The sequence below is a fragment of the Anolis sagrei genome, chromosome Y, assembly GCF_037176765.1.
Source record: "Anolis sagrei isolate rAnoSag1 chromosome Y, rAnoSag1.mat, whole genome shotgun sequence".
Taxonomy (NCBI): domain Eukaryota; kingdom Metazoa; phylum Chordata; class Lepidosauria; order Squamata; family Dactyloidae; genus Anolis; species Anolis sagrei.
Genome location: NC_090035.1, coordinates 58,177,613 through 58,195,445, shown reverse-complemented (window position 1 = coordinate 58,195,445; position 17,833 = coordinate 58,177,613). Strand labels below are relative to the sequence as shown.

At 40.9% G+C, this 17,833-nt stretch overlaps 1 protein-coding gene across 4 annotated transcripts in view; it reads right to left on the bottom strand.

The window, feature by feature from the left end:
• LOC137095223 (calpain-15-like) overlaps positions 1-14,591 on the bottom strand; it is a 339,156-nt gene extending 324,565 nt beyond the window's left edge. For all 4 annotated transcript variants that reach the window (XM_067461636.1, XM_067461637.1, XM_067461639.1 and 1 more), the window contains exon 1: positions 14,456-14,591. The gene's annotated coding sequence lies outside the window, so the exon portion shown is untranslated. The remainder of the gene's footprint in view (positions 1-14,455) is intronic.
• Positions 14,592-17,833: the final 3,242 nt, after the last annotated feature.

Here is a 17,833-nt window from a genome sequence, read left to right as displayed (position 1 = left end):
ACACATGACTGAGAATTCATTACACACAGGCATACTAATGTGAGTTAAGAGACATCCTGGACCATCAGGTGCATTTGTAGATTGATCCTCCTATTCTTGTAACCTGCTGTTTCCAATTACTCTTTATACCAAGACTTATTCAAATAATCAGGACATTCTTATTCCTCGCTATTCCAAACAGGCTCTTTTGGCATTTTACTCACATTTATACATTTCCAGAAAATGCATTCTACTCGGTGTTATTCAGCTAAACACAAAAAGTAATTCTGAGGGAAACTGTTTTCTCCTCCAGCTCTTCGTCATCATTCTGCACTGCCCTGAAAACAATCCTGGAACTTCAACCCAAAACAAACACGACTAGGGGAAAAAAGCACGTTACCAGTCATTTCCTTCACTGTGTGGTGATTCACCTAAAAATCGGGGGGGGGGGGGGGGGGGAATAAAACATTTCCTGTTTTAGTTTATCAAAATATTTGAAAAAAGGGCAGCAACCCTCTAGAGGTGAACAAAGAGGCTTGGCAAGGCTATTTATTCCAAGGCCCCTTCTACACAGCTGTATAAAATCCACATTGTCTGCTTTGAACTGGATTATATGGCAGTGTGGACTCGGATAATCCAGTTCAAAGTAGATGTGGATTATATGACTGTGTGGAAGGGATGACTCTATTCTACAGATATTTTGGGTTGCACTATCATATCTCTGACTACGGACCATACTTTTGGGTCTTTATAACTATAAAGAAGATCAGTTTAAAGACAATCCCAAGAAGCCAAAGTCAGGGAGCATCCACATTGACCATATAATGAAGCTTCTAACCAGTATTGAAGAAAGTCGTTTTCTAGTGCAGATAATTACATAAAAAACGATGGAACCAGATGGGGATGATATAAACCACAGATGCACATTAACAGCTTTCTTTCATACACTCTGGTGGGAGTTTGTTGCTTGCGTGCCGCAGTTTGGAGCCAGGTTTGAACTGCATTAAACGATCACTGCAAATGAGATCACAGTCTCACCTTTAATTGGAAGTCACATAGCAAATACTCAAGAAACGACATGGTGTACCATCCAAAGAAACAGACTGTAAGCAGCAGAAGACACAATGTATTCTAGTAGGAACAAGGTTTATGCTAGATCAGGCATGGGCAAACAAAGACCATCCAGGTGTTTTGGACTTCAACTCCCACAATTACTAACAGCCTCGGGTCCTTTCCTTTTCCCTTTCCTTTTCCGCTTAAGCAGCTGAGAGGGAAAAGGAAAGGGCCTGAGGGTGTTAGGAATGTAAGGAGTTGAAGTTCAAAACATTTTTGAAGTCAATACGGACTTTAGGAGGGTCTCCCCAGTAAAAGAAACCCTAGGACCGCATCAAAGAGGGCCCATGACCTTGGCAAGCCGTCAGAGAAGCCTCATTCCAGCAATTTTATTGATATTAATAATTGAAATGAGACTCTTGCCAAGGCGAAGAAGTGGCACTGAGGATTATTGTGCAATTCAGCTGAAGCGGATGCAATTGCAGAGATCATTCACATGCAAGCATAAAGAAATACGTTTGATACAGCCATTTATATAGAGTTTTCAAAGTTGCAGAGTTCAAACTTCCCGCCCCAGCCTCCCTGCCGCCCTCCACTGTGATTGGACAATGGGCGAACAGCTGGGAGGTGGCCCTCCCACCCCCGGTGCCTCTGGACCAATCAGGAAGCTCCAGCGGTCCGCAGGGTCCAATGGGGAGGCTTCTGTCATCTAGCGGCGATAGCAAATCAGAAAAGAGGAAGGTGGGATGAAAGGACACAAAGGAATCTATGAATTAATGTGAAAAAAGTGCCATGTGGCCAGCGAGACAAAGGGGAAATCTCAAGCCAGCCTGATCTATTGCGCTTTGAGTGGAATGGATCAACATGTGTAGACTGGGGTGATTGTTTCTTGGTGGAGATAGCTGAGTTAATCAGAGCGAAGGCAAAAGGTTTTTTCGAGGACCTTTTGCCCTTCAGGAGGAAATATGATTAAGATTTTTGCCAAAAGGGCAAGCTGAGGGCTGGGCAATTCCTCCGAGGGCCACCAGCTGCCCAGGCTATTGTTCATGCAAAAGGAAGTTGTGGATAAAAAATTCCTGGAATGTTTGGGGCTTTGTAGTCCCTTTGGTGGAGTTTCTTCATGTATATAGGGGAAACAAAGGGCAGAAGAAAAAGGGAAAGGCTTCTGCCACACAAAGAAATCAGAAAGCACATTTCATATATCTAAACTTCATAAAAGGCAAGATTTCATAAGGTTTGTCCATGTGGGGGGGGGGGAGTGTCCATAGGGGATGGCTAAAACGCAAGGGTGTTGCACAAAGGTCCTGGCAGGAGTTCTTGAGTGGCCCAAATGGACCTAGTGTCTCTGGAAACAAGCTTTGCTCCCCGCCCTTGGAGAACTACAGCTCCCGAGAGAAGCAGAGACCCCAAGGTCTAGCTATTCCCGAAGTTTCATGGGGTCCTCATTGTTGTTAAGGCCTTGGCAAATTGACCAAGACTTAACCCCTATTGTGCAGTCTGGTACCTTTGTCCTTTGCAGAACTATAAGTCACCATCCCTTGTTTGGGGGGGGGGGGGCATGCTCGACTTCACTTTGAGGGCCGAAATTTGTCCATGTCTGTGCTAGACGGTCACTGACCCAAATTCTGAAAGCAAAGCTTGTTCTATGATGCTCTGAAACATCTTCTGTGATCAGACTTCCATATTTCTTTTGTGAATTATTGATAAAATTATTATTATTTGCATTTGTTTACCGCCACTCTCAGCCCGGAGGCGACTCGTGGCGGTGTACAGAACATAGAACATAAAGACAACAGTTACAATAATCAGGAGCATAACACACATCTTACTAACATACAATTAATTAAACTAAAAATCCGCTTCGTCTAGTTTGGGTCGTAATCCATCTCGTCATCGTAGTCCATTCCGGTGGTCATTCCAAAACACAGCACTTAATTAAAGGCCTTTTCGAAGAGCCAGGTTTTCAGGCCCTTACGGAAGGCCATGAGGGAGGGCGCCTGTCTAACTTCAGCAGGGAGGGAGTTCCACAGCCGGGGGGCCACCACCGAGAAGGCCCGAGAAGGGCCTTTGGTATAGGTCTTTGTTTCAGTCTTGCTCTTAACCATACACTGCCAAGTCAGTGGTGTCCAAACTCTGCTATCGTGACACAAGAAGAATGTCTCCAACTCTCTTTATTATTAAATGTGTCCTCAGATTGAAATGTGTATTAAATAAAACCTAACCTTTGGTAAAACACATCCGATCAAAGGCAGGAAAGAACAAAGTTCTAAAATTGAAACCTTTTCCACAACACACAAGACTCACACTTCCAATTCGGTTTTTTCAGTCTGAGGCTGCCAATACAGTATTATGACATTTTGACTTCTGTTTTTCTTTTACTGGGAAAACCGAACCGTTTTGCTGCCACCTCCTTTTGCAAACCGCTAGGAATTCAACTTTTATCACTCGAAAAGCAGGATATCAACACGTATGAACTGCATTATCTCCTTAATAGTGAGAGATGGGGAATAAACCTTATGTCACAGAATCACACTTGATAATTTGTTTAATAAAACATAATTTTCTCTGATGTCAGAAACCAGCCTTCTCTTCTTCTTTTTTTAATAATTGATTTTTATTAAAGTTTTCCTTTTAACATCGAAAGGGTGGGAACAATCTCAGTGATAGTAAAGTGGGAAGATAGTTGAAGTGGGGGTTCAAAGTGGGGGCAGAATGGGAAGAGATTCGGTAAAGGAAAGGGGAAAAAAGGGGGGATGAAGGGGGGATGAAGGGGGGAGAGGGAAGGGTTAGAGAGTAGTAGATCTCTGGTAACTTCCGTTCGGTCCACAGAGGTTGTAGTTTCCAGTTTAGATGCTTCTTTTTGGTCTTGTTTTAATTGGTCTTGTTTTGGTCTCTGTTTCACCATTGCCTCACCACCAGTTACTTTCAGTGGGACAATGAATTCTACGAACAGAAAGATGGAGTAGCTATGGGGAGCCCTCTCAGCCCGGTCATAGCTAACTTCTACATGGAACACTTTGAAAAACAAGCCCTGGAGACAGCAACCAAAAAGCCCACGATATGGTTCAGATATGTGGATGACACGTTCACCATTTGGAGCCATGGAGAAGAAGAACTCAACAGGTTCCAAGACCATCTTAACAGCATCCACCCAAACATCCAGTTCACCATGGAAAAAGAAAATGAAGGAAGACTGCCTTTTCTAGATGTCCTAGTCATCCGCAAACCAGATCAACAATTGGGTCACACCGTCTACAGAAAACCCACACACACAGACAGATATCTACATAAAAACTCCAACCATCACCCAAGTCAAAAAAGAAGCACCATCAAAGCCTTGGCAGACCGTGCAAAAAGAATCTGCGAACCCCACCTCCTCCAAGATGAACTGAACCACCTCAACTGGGCTCTCCAGGCCAATGGATACTCCACCTCAGACATCAGAAGAGCTGCAAGACCAAGAACAAGCCACGAGAGTAAAGATGAAGATCCACCCAGAGGAAAAGTGTTCCTGCCATACATCAAGGGAACCACTGACCGCATAGGGAAACTGATGAGGAAACACAACATACAAACAATCTACAAATCCACCAAGAATATCCAACAAATGCTACGTTCAGCAAAGGACAAGAGGGATCCTCTCACCTCTGCAGGAGTCTACCGTATACCATGCAGCTGTGGACAAGTCTACATAGGGACCACCAAACGAAGCACCCAGACACGCATCAAGGAACATGAAAGGCACTGCAGACTACTTCAACCAGAGAAGTCAGCCATAGCAGAGCACCTGATGAACCAGCCTGGACACAGCATATTATTTGAGAACACAGAAATGCTGGACCACACCAACAACCACCATGTCAGACTACACAGAGAAGCCATTGAAATCCACAAGCATGTGGACAATTTCAACAGAAAGCAAGAGACCATGAAAATGAACAAAATCTGGCTACCAATATTAAAAAAAACTCTAAAATTATAACAGCAAAACAACAGAGGAAACAACCAGGCACAGATTAACACCTCCCAGCAAGAGATTTTCCCAGGCTCAGGCAGGCCTTCAAATGCTAATGAAGGTGATCAGCTAAACATTCACACCTAACTGCAGCAGGGAAGAGCTCCTTGCCCCACCCCAGCCATTCCACAGATATATAAACCCATTGTCCTAATTCCAACAGACCTCACTACCTCTGAGGATGCTTGCCATAGATGCAGGCGAAACGTCAGGAGAAATGCCTCTAGAACATGGCTCTATAGCCCAAAAAAACCCACAAGAACCTTGTTTTAATTATTTACTCTGGATGAGTCTTGTAATTTAATATTATATACTGATTATATTTTTTGTTTTTAAGTATTCTTTAAATTGATTCCAGTTGATTGGGTTCCTCTTGTCTTGATTTTCCAGTAGGCACGAAAGTCTGTCCATGTCCATAAAGTCTATAGCCTTCCTTATCCAGTCATCATTTGAAGGTGTTTCCATTGTCTTCCATTTTTGGGCTATTAGTATTCTTGCAGCTGCTGCCAGATAGAAAAGAATCTTCTCCTCATTTCTTTTTAAATCCAAGTTTGTTATATTTAGTAGATAATATTCGGGTTTCATATCAAACTTCGTTTTTAGTATATTTTGTACATGTCTGTGGACCGATGTCCAAAATTTTTGGATCTCTTTGCAATTCCAGAACATATGGAAGTATGTTCCTACTTCTTTTCTGCACTTCCAGCATAAATTATTCTGTTTTTTATTAAATTTGGCTAGAACCGCTGGTGTCAAATGCCATCTATAAAATACTTTGTAGCAGTTTTCTACTATTGTGGTGGCTCTTGTTAGTTTTATTTTGCTCTTCCATACTTGTTCCCACTCTTTAAATAGTATGGAGCGGCCTATATCCTTCGACCATTTGTTCATGGTTTCCTTTATCAGTTCTCTCTCATTGCTCCACTCAAGCAACTTCTGGTATAGGATTGTGACCTATACCATTCTTCTCTCTTTTCATCACCTTGTCCCAGCACGTATCATTTTCATTAAATCCTTTCTTTCGATCTTCATTGTAGTGCTCTTTGGCCTGTAGGTAGTGGAACCATTCTATCTCTTCATCTGTTTCTTTAAGTTCTTCCATGGTTTTAAGGCGCCACATGCTATTGTCTTTTATCAAAAGATGTTTATATCTTAGCCATTTCTCCTTGGGTAACTCCCTTCTATGAAAAGCCTCCATTGGAGATAACCATCTGGGTGTTCTAGTATATATGTAATCCTTATATTTGTTCCAGACCTTTAGCAAGGATGAGCTTATATAGTGGTTGTTAAAATTTCTTTCTATCTTAGCCTTGCCGTACCACAAATAGGCGTGCCATCCTCTTCTAATGTCATGTCCTTCGAGAGTCAGAATTCTCTTTGGTTCAAGAGTGGCCCACGCTTTTGCCCATGATAGTGCGCACGCCTCAAAGTACAGTTGAAGGTCCAGCATTGCCAGACCTTCTTGCATCAGTTAAGTTTTTAAACTTAATCCTTGGTTTCCTTCCGTCCCAAATAAAATTCAAAATATCTTTGTTCCATTTTCTAAAGCAGGTATTTGTTTTAATAATTGGGATTGTCTGAAACAGAAATATTAATCTCGGCAATACATTCATTTTGATAACTGATATTTTCCCCAATAAGGATAAATTAAGATATTTCCAATTTTTGAGTTTCTTCTGGATAATTCCCCATGTCTTTTCATAATTATCTTTAAATAGGTTTACATTAGATGTGGAGATAGTGATTCCCAGGTATTTAATTTTTTTAACTACCTCTATTCCCGTTTCTTTGGCAATCTTATCCTTTCTGTCTGCCTTGATATTTTTAGTTAGTATTTTGGTCTTGTTTCTATTTATCTTAAAGCCCGCAAGTTTCCCAAAATTTTCAATCTTTGTCAGCCATTTCTGAGCGAGCTCAGTTGGGTTCTCCATAATGCATACAACATCATCGGCGAACGCCAACACTTTGTACTCCTCTGATCTGATCTTAGTTCCTTTTAGGTCTTTGTCTGCTCTTAGGTCTTCTAATAGGACTTCTAATATCATTACAAATAATAACGGGGACAGGGGACATCCCTGTCTAACTCCTTTCTGTATTTTGATTGTCTCAGTACATTGCCCGTTCACTATTATTTTTGCTGACTGATTAGCGTATATGGATTTTATAATATTTAAAATGTGGTAACCTGCATCCATCTCTTTTAGTGTATGGGTTAGAAAATTCCAGTTTGTATTATTGAATGCCTTCTCAGCGTCTAAAAAGAGAAGGCCTATTTCTTTTTGTCTGTTCTTTTCATAATATTCAATTATGTTTAAGATGGATCTTATATTATCTCTCAGTTGTCTTCCCGGAAGGAATCCTCTCTGATCTTCTTTTATTCTTGCATTAAGTACTCCCTTGAATCTTTCAGCGATTACGCTTGCAAATATCTTATAATCACAGTTTAATAAAGAAATAGGGCGATAGTTCTTTACATTTGTGGGATCTGAGCTCTCCTTATGGATCAGTGTTATATACGCCTCCTTCCAGGTCTCCGGCATATCTTTCCCTTTCATTATGTTGTTCATAACTCCTTTGAGATGCGGCACTAGTTCTTCTTTGAATAATTTATAATACTGCGCCGTAAAGCCGTCAGGCCCAGGTGCTTTATTGTTTGCCAATTTGTTTATTACATCATATATTTCGTCTTCATTAATCGGTGTATTTAGTAGTTCCCTTTCTGCATCAGAAATCCTCGATATTTTTTGGTTGGAAATAAATGCTGTTATGTCCTCATTCTTTAATATGTCTTTTTTATATAGTTTTTTGTAAAATTCCTTGAATTGATTGGCGATATCTTTCTCCTTGGTATAATTTTCTCCTCCTTCTATTATTTGTGTAATCAGCCTTTGCTGCCGTTTCTTTGCCAATTTTTTGGCTAGGAATTTCCCCGGCTTATTTGCTTCAACAAAATATTGGGCTTTTAAAAATTTTAGATTCTGAGCCATTAAATTTAACTGTGCGGAGTTAATTTCTTTTCTTATTATGTCAATTTCTAACTGTATTTTTTTATTCCCTGGTTTCTTTTTTAATAGTTCTTCTTTTTCTTTCAATTTTGCTTCTAGCTTCCCCCGATCTTCTTTCCTTTTCTTATTTTTAATGGCTCCTAGCTGGATAAAGTGGCCCCTCATCACTGCTTTGCTGGCTTCCCATACAGTCTCTAGATTAGTGCCTTTGTCAATGTTATTCTCAAAGTAATTCATTAATGCTTTTTTGCTATTCTTTATGTCCTCTTCTTGTTTGATTAGAATTTCATTTAGCTTCCACCTCCTATCTTTTGGGCTAATTGTAATCTCTAGCATAAGTGGACAATGATCTGTGTTGGTTCTAGGAAGTATTTTGACCTTTTTGGTTTTAACTGACAAAAAACTAGACACCCAGCACATGTCTATGTGGGACCATATCCAGTGACTGGCAGAATAGTAGGTATAATCTCTAACATCAGGGTTTTTTATTCGCCATATGTCCTGTAGTCTTAATTCCTTTTTTCAATTGTAGAAGGTTTTGGAGTAGTTTCCCACTTTCCTGTTTTGTCTAGCTTACTATCTATTATACCATTAAAGTCCCCTATCACCATCAAGTTGTCACACACATGTTCTGTTATTTTTTCTCTTAGAACTTTTACAAATGAGGACTTAGCTCCATTAGGGGCATATATATTACAAACGAGTATGTTCTGATCTTTTATTCTTATTTTAACTCCTATTATTCTACCACCACAATCTTTAAATGCAAATCCTGGGTTTAAATTTTCTTTTATGTATAAGGCCACGCCTCGTTTCTTCTCCAATGCGGAAGAATATAATAGTTTCCCTAATTGCTTATTCTCGAGGTGTGAGAAATGCTTCTGTGCTATATGTGTTTCCTGTATCGCAATTATGTCACACTTTAAACTTTTGAGTTGGTTAAATATTACTTTTTTTATTAGGTGCATTAAAGCCATTCGCATTATTCGATACGATCTTCAGCGCCATCTTTAAGTTCTAAGTCTATCAAATTCTTTGTTGGTTGGTTTCTATAGTACTGTTTACTGTAATCCTCCGGTGATATTTCTCTCCTTTTTTCCTTTCTGGAAAGTCTTTTCTCTCCTTTTTTCCTTTCTGGCCCTCCCGCGGCCTGCATTATTTTATTATCGTCATCTGACTCAGTGTCGTCTTTGGGGGCTGGCTTATCTTTGTGTTATTTTCCATCATAATCTTGTTCTTTTGTGATTCTCTGGTAAAAGGCTTTCGCTTTCTCCACCGAGGTCACCCATATTTTTTCTCCTTTAAAGGTTGCCATTAACCCTTCCTTCCTTTCCCATCAAAATTTTATTTACTGTTTTTTAAGCTCATCCGTCAAGAAATAATATGGTTTCCTTTCCTTTCCTTTTTTAAACGCTGGCACTTCTTTTATAATGGCTATTTTTTTTCCTCTGTAGAATGTCGGTTGCTTGGCGTTATTTTTTAGAATCTGGTCCCTCAGGCACTTCCTTGTTAGGTGGACCACAACATCTTTTACTGTTCCGTTCTTAGCGTAATTTGTTTGCACTCGGTACACTTTGTCTATATTTGATGCCATTTCTACTGTAGAAATGTCGAGTATTTTGGTGGTTATTTCCGTTATAATACCTCTTAAATTAGCTTGTTCCTCCTCTTCAATATTCCTTATTCTTAACTGGTATTCTGTCTCTCTTATTTCTATCATCTCTTGTTGTCTAGTTATTCTGTTTGAGATCTATTCCACTGTATCCAATCTTTTCTTCATTTTCTCCTGGTACTTCTTCTGTGTTGTATTATCTTTCTTGATGGCACTAATTTCATTTTGCATTCCATCCATCTCTTTTTTAACTGTGGAAAGTTCATCTTTGATCTCCCCTCTCTTTCCCCATTTCGTCTTGGATCATTTTCTCTAATTTTGCCTGCTTTTTTTCTTGAGATAGTCGCATTTTCTCTTGTGTTTCTTGCAGTTTCACTTGTGTTTCTTGTAGTTTGACTTGTGTTTCTTGTATTTTAAGTAGCTCGGCCATTAGATCTGTTAAAGTTGGTTCTCCTTGTTTGGGGGAAGATTCGCCTTGTACTAGATGTACCAAGTGTCTTCTTACAGCAAGTAACTTGCTTTATTTGGCTGTTGTCTGTTTGTCCATCCTGAACTACGTTTTCTGTTTCTTAAGTTATAAATACTTAATTGAATTGAATTGTGGAAATATAATTCGTTATATGAACAAGTGTGCTCTCATTCAGCAGTTCGGCAGTTCAGCATTCTAATGGACTATTGCGTTTTATAGTCCTTCATATAGTTAATTAAAAGTCCTCAGATTCATTCTTTGTTTTCTGGTTTCTTTCGTAGTTCTGTAAAGTTCCACTTAGTCTTCTCAAACTATAAATATTATATTTTCAATTCCTTTTGATTCCAGTTTCACCTTATTCACCTTGCATATTAATCTTCGTTCCGTTAACAATTACTTAGTTAACAATTTGTCCACAATAAGGAGTAGAAAAGAGACTATATTCTATATCCTATATTCTTTTGCAGTCACAATTCAGTTCATCATACAGAGTCATACACAATACACAATACACAATGAGCAGAACACAATTCAGTTTATTATTATAATATCTACTTAGTTACTATTCAATTCTATTACTCTCGTTTATAGTTGTACATCCAATATCAATTCTAATGTTATTTATGTCAATAGTTATAAATTAATTGGTTTGAGGTTTAAGTTACTCACTGACGCTGGATATGTCCTCTTTCATCTGTCACCATCCGTTTGGCTCTCATATCAAGATTCTTAGATTCTTGGATTCTCCATTAGGCTTGTCTTTAGACTCTTCCTCTGTTCTGGCGATTCTGTTAAGTTAACATGTTCCAGTTGGGAGCTGGAAGTGGCAGCATTCTACTCCTTCTGGGCAGGGGGGGGGGGGTGAGTTGGTAGTAGTTCCCTTGTTTCCTTGGCAATTGTTTCCTGGCGAGAGTTTTGCGGCTTTTTTTCTGCGGCTTTTACTTTCTGGTATTTTCTGTTGCTACTAAGAGGTTGCAACGTACTTTATCTAAGTTGTTGTAAGGATCAATGTTGTTTGTGCTATAACTTTAAGTTGCTGTAAGGTTCAAGGCTGTTTGTGCTACAGCTGTTTCAGTTAATTGAAGAGTTAATTGAGAGTGTTATTTTCATGTGTATAAAGATAGCTACTGTGTGTTTAGTTCTTTGCCATTGTGCATTTATGCTACTGTGCATCTATGCCTCTGTGCCGTTCTGCTTTGTGTAAGCCGGGGACTTCGCTGCAGATGTCCTGCAAAGACACAGCCATGAGAAGAGGACAAGGATTCCTGCTTATCTCAGCTGAGTAGTGATATCTCTCAAAAGATATTGTTTCATGTTACTTTTGTGGAAACAGTAATCCTGCTACTTTGTTTTTGTATGCTGCCAATACTACAATATTTTTCTTTTCTACTTTAAGCCGAAGTCTCGTGTGTTTTTCTTTTATGAGCCAATTCATCACACACACAGTTAACTGGGCTAGAGTCAATCTGCATGCTACTCATGCTAACGCATGACATTTTCCAGTCTCCCTCAGCAACTCAGTAACTCGGCAACTCTCGCTAGCAGCAGCCCCACTGTCAACCATCTCTTCCCCTTTTTACTACCGTTGCCGCCTCGGCTCTTTGTTCCCAGGTATTTGCTATTTGAATGTGTAATGTAGTTGTTGCTGGGAGTCCTTTCACATGTAGATTTCCCAGTTTCCCAGTTTTTGGGCTAGTCTTTTTGATCTTTCTGACCTTCTTTCTTTTGCCTCTGCTTTCCTTATTTTTCTTCTAATCTGTACTTGACTTATTTGACTTTACTTTGAAAATAAGTGGAGGCGGAAGGCTTGCTCACCATTCTTTGCAGTCCGGCGTCCTCCTTCTGAGGTCATTCCTTGAGATTCAGATATGGATTGTAGAGGCTCCTTTGAGTCCTCTCCTTTCCTATCGAACAATTCCTCAATGGAAGTATGCCAATTCGACTTTTTTCCGTCGATATTGGGGAGATTAGATATTCTCCCAACCTCTTAGAGAAGGAAATTCAGTTTCAGGCTCATGGAGCTCTGAAAGCTGCTGCTGCCTCTATCTTGCCTCCACCCGGAAGTGTCCGGAAACCAGTCTTCTCTGACCAACAAGAACTCCCACCAGAAAGAAAAGAATGTCATTTTTTATTATCAAGAGTCCAATAGCCTACAGAAGGCTAGTTCTCTAGGTTAAAAATACCTTTCAAATATGTATCTTTTTTAAAAAAATACATTTTAATATATATATAGTTGTAGAACTTGTAAATGTTTATGTGTTTTAATTATGCTGTAACCAGCACTGAGCCATGAGAAGAGACAGGTTAGAACTAAAATAATCATAATAATTATTAAAGGAATACTGCAGCAATTTAAAGATTCTGCATTTTCGTTATGTACGGAAATAAGTACATAATACATACATAAATGTGTGTATATGTGCTTGTGTATGGTTGCATGTGGCATACAAGTATAATAATAATAATATTTATTTCTTGCCCACCTCACAGCTCAAAGCTCACAGCATTGCTAAAACCCACACTCATCAGAAAAAAAATCTTTAAAACACACATATATTGTTTCCACAAAATTCATATTGAGATACACAAAACTGAAGATGAAACGTAAGATGCATTAGTCATTAAAACATTATAACCAATAGGTGGTACATGACTCCAGTAAAACTAAATTGTATGTATAAGAATGTATCAAAAGCCTGTTGGAAATGTAATAAACACGATGGAACCTTTTTTCACTTATGGTGGAGCTGTACAGAATCGCAGAAATATTGGAAAGACATACATGAAGAAATGCAAATAATATTCAATAAGAAATTTCCAAGAAAACCCGAATACTATTTATTGGGAATTGTAGATGATGATATTAAATTGGACTCGAATGAGGATATCTTGTTTACATATTTGACGACGGCCGCCAGAATTGTCTTGCTAAAATCTGGAAGCAGAAAGAAACACCAGAAAAACTCCACTGGGTAAACAAAATAAATGAAATAAAGGACATGGACATGCTAATGTTTCTATTAAAAAAGAACACAGGTAATATAATCAAAGAGACAAATTGGTCAATAATTGATGATTATATAGAAACAAGATACAAAGAACTATAATGGGACTGAGGCCATTAGGATGGTACAAAATAGATTATTTTCTTCTTCTCATATAAACAGATAAAACGAAAGTTATGGTACGAGCTGAATCAGAAGGGAGTCTTTTTTTTTCCCCTATTTTTTTTCTCTTATTTTTATATATTTTTTCTTTTTTCTTTTTACGATAGTTTTCTGTGGATTTTGTTTTTGATTTTTTTGGATGCTCGTTTTGTTTTCTTTTTTTTCCCCTCACAGGTGTTATGGCTCTTGGAATTTTCTATCTTTTCTAACTTCTTATATTATTCCCCCACTTTCGCTGTAATTATATAAAACTTAATTAAAATTTATATATATATAAAAAAATTATAACCAAGGGACTGTTACGATGACCCTGCTGAAGATCACAACTTGAATTCCTACTTTTCCATGGAAACACACAATGGGTAGGGGAGAATTTTAAGGTGACTCTCCATTGCAGAATTAAATGCGGTTTGACGCTGCCTGAACTGCCATGGCTCAATTCCATGGAGTTTCAACAAGGCCTTTCGTCACCTTCTGCACCCAAAAAGCGCTGGTGTCCCGTGTCTCCCCCCCCCCCCCCCCCCCCCCGCCAAAACAAACTCCAGCATAAACCGTAGCCATAGCGATGAAACAGGTGTCAAACTACATCATTTCTGCTGTGTAGACGCACCCTTAAACCGAGTCACAATCTCTCAGCCTCAAAGCGATACCAATGGGGCATCCCAAACCCCTTCTACGCTGCCATATAATCCAGATTATCAAAGGAGAGCATCTGGTCTGAACTCGGGTCTACACTGACATATAACCCGGTTCAAAGCAGGTAGTCTGGATTTTTATATGGCAGTGTAGAAGTGACCTGAGTGTCTCTTTAGGAATACTTGCATAAACCCCTTCCACACAGTGGTGTCAAACCCACATTGAACTGGATTGGATAGCAATATGGACTCAGAAAACCCAGTTCAAAGCAGAGATTGTGGATAACCGGCCTGGATACTCTCGGTTCTATAGCGGTGTGGAAGGGCTATAGACCCCAAAACCCATCCCTGCTTCATAGACACACAACCTGAAGGCACAATAATAACAATAATAGGAATAGTTGGTCTGGAAGCAAAGCCTTTAAAAAGAAGCGGGTGCCACTCTCTCAGCCTCCCCGCTGTTCTAACCCCCGCTGCCCCTCCCTCCTTCCTTCCCTTCCTGACCGCTCGCCCAACTGACCGTTGCTGCCGGCCTCTTCCTCCGCTGCCGCCCTTCCTTCCTTCTTCCCGTCCTTTCCTCCTTTCCTCCCCTCTTCCTCCCACTCAACCCCTTCACAGAGCCCAGAAACCCGGCGCCTTACGTCATTTCCGTAGCGCAAGCCCCGCCCCCGCACCCCAAGCCGGGGTCCCACTGAGAAAAGAGAGCAAAAGCCTTCCTGAATCGCAAGCCGCGCGACTACAAGCCCCAGAAGGCGCTGCGCGGAAGACGGATGTAGGAGCGACGCTAAGCCCCGCCCTGCAAGGCGTGGCTTCCGTCCTTCAGATGAACGCGCTTTTAAGGCGGCAGGGCAGACAATTAGGTGAGGGCGGGCAATCCCAGGATGCCTTTCGCGGCCTCGGTCAGTCTTAAGGGGCGCTCTGGAGGCGGAGCCAAGATCGAGCGAGGCCACGCCCCCTCGCCCGGCCCCCGCCCACCCTGCGCGCGCATCCCAAATCTAGAGAGCCGTTCAGCTGACCGAGGCTGCGCTCTTGCCTCGACCCAGCCCACCGTGCGCGTGGATCCAAATGTTAGAGACTACTCAGCCGACCCAAGTCTCGCCCCTTTGTTCGGCCCGGCCAACGCAGAGCAAGCGAGGCCCCGCCCCCTCTTTCGGCCCCGCCCACCTGCGCGCTACCTAGTTAGAGCCATTCAGCCAAACGAGGCTCCGCCTCCTCGTTCGGCCCCGCCCACCCGCGCGCTTCTTAAAGATACAGCTCCATTTAGTCCTATAGGCAGAACTGGGAAAGGTTCATCATCATCATGCGGTGTGCGGGGCTTGACGAATGGAAGGCTGGGGTAAAAATTGCTGGAAGAAACATTAACAACCTTAGATATGCAGATGATACCAGTTTGAGTGAGGAGGAGCTGGGGAGCCTTCTAATCAAGGTGAAAGAAAAAGTGCAAAAGCTGGGTTGCAGCTAAACATAAAAAAACCAAGATTATGGCAACCAGACTGATTGATAACTGGCAAATAGAGGGAGAAAATGTGGAGGACGTGACATACTTTGTATTTCTAGGTGCAAAGATTACTGCAGATGCAGACTGCAGCTAGGAAAAAAGAAGATGCTTACTTTTTGGGAGGAGCGCAATGCCCAATCTTGATAAAATAGTGAAGAGTAGAAACATCACACTGGCAACAAAGATCCGCGTAGTCAAAGCAATGGTATTCCCCGTAGTCACCTACGGATGTGAGAACTGGACCATAGGGAAGACTATGGAAGATAGATGCTTTTGAACTGTGGTGCTAGAGGAAATTCTGAGAGTACCTTGGACCGCCAGAAGATCCAACCAGTCCATACTTCAGGAAATAAAGCCCAACTGCTCATTGGAGGGAAGGATATTAGAGGCAAAGTATTTTGGCCACATCATGAGAAGACAGGAAAGCTTAGAGAATACAATGATGCTGGGGAAAGTGGAAAGAAAAAGGAAGATGGGCAGACCAAGGACAAGATAGATGGATGGCATCCTTGATGTAATTGGCTTGACCTTGAAGGAGCTGGGGGTGATGATGGTCGACAGGGAGCTCTGACGTGGGCTGGTCCATGAGATCATGAAGAGCTGGAAGCGACTGAACGAATGAACAACAACAAGGGAAAGGTTTATACAAATTTCCCAGAAGAGATGACAGATGTGTGCTGAAATCAAATTAGTAATCCAATTCGAGGTTCAGAAACGCTTCATTTCGTAAAGATTCATTATGGTAATTATGCCATCGCGCCTGGGGCTATAGAGAAAGATGCATGGATGTGAAATCTTTCCCCAGGGGATTGCTTCTTGCCCTCCTTTAGGGAAACTGGAACTCCCAAGGACCAGAACACAACAGGTAACTCGAAATGATGTTTATTGTTGGCAATGGGTTCACTTTCGTAGACACAAACGTGATGTTTCAACAGGGAAAAATACTTTATAAACTCTAAAGTCCAGGGTCCTAGGAGTTATAAGCTGAGAAGCTTTTCCTGTTCCCTCTTTCTCTATGGTTGTGAATGCCGGAGCAAACCACAACCCCAGTTCAGTGGCCTAAATTGAAGGACAAGACCTTCCTATGGTGCCAAAGAACCGGAATGAAGGCGCCTGAGATCTTCACAATTCCATTCAGGGTGGTCTGAACATAAAGAATAAGACTCAGGGGTAAAAACCTAAGAGTTGATAGTAAAAAATGGCTTGACCAGGGGCTTTGGGCCAAGCTTTGCACATGTCCATCCAATGAGTCTTTTTCTGAGGTAAAAAAGGTGAGAGAGATACCTTTCCTTTCTCCCTTGGAAGGGGCGGAATCTAAACAAATTAACTGGGGAAACAAGCCAATTGGCGCACAACAACAATAAATTGACAGCTATAATAACCAATGAAATTTAACTATACATATACAAGGTAGACAGGAATAAAATGACAGTTTAAATCCTGCAACTAACAGTACTACATATATGTGGTGCCACACGCGCCGTCACAGTAATCTCTGAAGTTTTGTAATGGCTTTGTTAAGATTCGTTCCACGGGCGGCAATGAGGAAAAAATTCAAGGGTTGTTATTTTTACAACTATCAGGATGAAATTCAGCACACTTGTAGGCATTTTCAAAAGTCATTACAAAATTAGGGGGTGCCAGTTTGACATTGCTAGTGAAAATTTCATTCCTATACCAAGAGTAACTCCATTTTGTGACTGTTTCATCCTAGTAATTGTGCAAGTGGGGAGACTTCAAGGGCTGCTTTCTCCCTCTCCCTTATTTTGACAGCTATTTGAGTGACACTTGCTACAATAGTACAGCTGCCATTACATGAATGCTTATGAGTATCACTTTTTCAAAGAGTTAACTTCTAACAAGGTCATGCTTTTCTTGACTAGTGGTTTTCAAAAGGTGGTCTCCACATGTTCATGGAGATTCATATTTGCAAAATGGATGTGACAATTATTATTATTATTATTAACTTTATTTGTACCCCGCTAGCATCTCCCGAAGGACTCAATGCGGCTTACACAGGCCGAAGCCTCAGAGCACAATACAATAGAAACATAAACACAACAATAAACAAAGCAAATCAAATAATTAAGCAAAATAACAGCAACAGTGACAATGCATCAAGACACTTTAAAACTGGGCCGGCCGGCGCAATGGGGTACAGAGTTAAAAATGCTGAAATGGCAGGAGGAACGTAGGATTAAAATAGTGCGGTGTGCAGTAATATTGATTGTACTAAAGTGCTTCTAGGACTTGGGATGGGGGATTCCTAATCTGAGAAGGCACATCAGAACAGCCAAGTTTTTAGGTTCTTTCTGAAAGCTGCTAAAGTAGGGGCCTGTCGAAGATCTTTTGGAAGGGCATTCCAGAATCGGGGGGCCGCCACAGAGAAGGCCCTGTCCC